Source organism: Pristiophorus japonicus, unplaced genomic scaffold (assembly GCF_044704955.1).
Source record: "Pristiophorus japonicus isolate sPriJap1 unplaced genomic scaffold, sPriJap1.hap1 HAP1_SCAFFOLD_1006, whole genome shotgun sequence".
NCBI classification, from domain to species: domain Eukaryota; kingdom Metazoa; phylum Chordata; class Chondrichthyes; family Pristiophoridae; genus Pristiophorus; species Pristiophorus japonicus.
Window position 1 is genome coordinate 66,987 of NW_027250657.1, and position 2,500 is coordinate 69,486.

The 2,500-nt window shown below is 49.2% G+C and overlaps 1 protein-coding gene across 1 annotated transcript in view; it reads right to left on the bottom strand.

The window, feature by feature from the left end:
- Window positions 1-2,500, bottom strand: part of LOC139241255 (AP-1 complex subunit gamma-1-like) — an 88,085-nt gene that overhangs the window by 22,648 nt on the left and 62,937 nt on the right. The gene's annotated exons all lie outside the window — the stretch shown is intronic.

Sequence of the window (2,500 nt, forward strand, 5' to 3'; positions counted from 1 at the left end):
CCCTCGAGCCTGCTCCGCCATTTAATACGACCATGGCTGATCCGATCATGGACTCAGCTCCACTGCCCCGCCCGCTCCCCATAACCCTTCACTCCCTTATCGCCCAAAAATCTGTCTATCTCCGCCTTAAATATATTCAATGACCCAGCCTCCACAGCTCTCTGGGGCAGAGAATTCCACAGATTTACAACCCTCTGAGAGAAGAAATTCCTCCTCATCTCAGTTTTAAATGGGCGGCCCCTTATTCTAAGACCATGCCCCCTAGTTCTAGTCTCCCCCATCAGTGGGAACATCCTCTCTGCATCCACCTTGTCGAGCCCCCTCATAATCTGATACGTTTCGATAAGATCACCTCTCATTCTTCTGAACTCCAATGAGTAGAGGCCCAACCTCCTCAACCTTTCCTCATAAGTCAACCCCCTCATCCCCGGAATCAACCGAGTGAACCTTCTCTGAACTGCCTCCAAAGCAAGTATATCCTTCCGTAAATACGGAGAGCAAAACTGCACGCAGTACTCCAGGTGTGGCCTCACCAATACCCTGTATAACTGGAGCAAGACTTCCCTGCTTTTATACTCCATCCCCTTTGCAATAAAGGCCAACATTCCATTGGCCTTCCTGATCACTTGCAGACTAACTCCGCCTTCAACCCCACTTTCCCGCCCGATCCCCATTTCCATCGATTCCCTTAATATCCAAACATCTATCGATCTCAGCCTTGAATATACTCAACGACTGAGTCTCCACAGCCCTCTGGGGCAGAGAATCCCAAAGATTCACCCCCCTCTGAGTGAAGAAATTCCTCCTCATCTCAGTCCTAAATGGCCGACCCCTTATCCTGAGACAGTGACCCCTGGTTCTAGACTCCCCAGCCCCGGGGGGAAACACCCTCCCTGCATCCAATCTGTCAATCCCCCTCAGAATTTTATATATTTCAATGAGGTCACCTCTCATTCTTCTAAACTCCAGAGAGTATCGGCCCAGTCTACTCAATCTCTCCTCATAGGACAACCCTCTCATCACAAGGATCAATCTTCGATTTGCCCTCTGGTTGTTGACCCCTCTGCCCAGGGAAACAGGTCCGTCCTATCCACTCTATCCAGGCCCCTCATCATTTTATTCACCTCAATCAGGTCTCCCCTCAGCCTCCTCTGTTCCAAGGAAAACAACCCCAGCCTATCCAATCTTTCCTCATCGCTAAAATTCTCCAGTCCCGGCAACATCCTGGTAAATCTCCTCTGTACCCTCTCCAGTGCAACATCCTGGTAAATCTCCTCTGTACCCTCTCCAGTGCAACATCCTGGTAAATCTCCTCTGTACCCTCTCCAGTGCAACATCCTGGTAAATCTCCTCTGTACCCTCTCCAGTGCAACATCCTGGTAAATCTCCTCTGTACCCTCTCCAGTGCAACATCCTGGTAAATCTCCTCTGTACCCTCTCCAGTGCAACATCCTGGTAAATCTCCTCTGCACCCTCTCCAGTGCAATCACATCCTTCCTGTAATGTGGTGACCAGAACTGTGCACGCAGTACTCCAGCTGTGGCCTAACCAGTGTTTTATACAGTTCAAGCATAACCCCCCCTGCTCTTGTATTCCCTGCCTCGGCTAAAAAAGGCAAGTATTCCGTATGCCTCCTTAACCACCTTATCTACCTGGCCTGCTACCTTCAGGAATCTGTGGACCTGCATTCCAAGATCCCTCTGTTCCTTGACACGTCTCAGTGTCCGACCATTTAATGTGTATTCCCTTGCCTTGTTAACCTTCCTCAAAAAATTCAATCGTTAGTCAGACACGACCTTAACACTTCTCCGGATGAAACTCCATTTGCCACTGCTCTGCCCACCTGACCAGTCCATCGATATCTTCCTGCAGCCCATGACTTTCCTCTTCATTATCAAACACACAGCCGATGTTAGTGTCATCTGCAAACTTCTTAATCATACTCCCGATATTCAAATCTAAATCGTTGATATATACCAGAAAAAGCAAAGGACCCAATACTGAGCCCTGCGGAACCCCACTGGAAACATCCTTCCAGTCACAAACACCCATTAACCATAGAAACATAGACAATAGGAGCAGGAGTCGGCCATTCGGCCCCTCGAGCCTGCACCATTCAATACGATCATGGCTGATCATCTCTCTCAACACCATATTCCCGCTTTCTCCCCATACCCCTTGATGCCTTTTGTGTCTAGAAATCTATCGATCTCCCTCTTAAATATATTCAGTGACTTGGCCCCCACAGCCTTCTGTGGTAGAGAATTCCACAGGTTCACCTCCCTCGGAGTGAGAACATTTCTCCTCATCTCGCTCCTAAATTTCCTCCCCCGTATCCTGAGACTGTGTGACCCCTTGTTCTAGACTTCCCAGCCCCCGGGAAAACATCCTCCCCACATCCAGTCTGTCCAACCCCGTCAGAATTTTATACCTTTCAATGAGATCCCCTCTCATTCTTCTAAACTCCAGTGAATACAGGCCCAGTCGACCCAATCTCTCC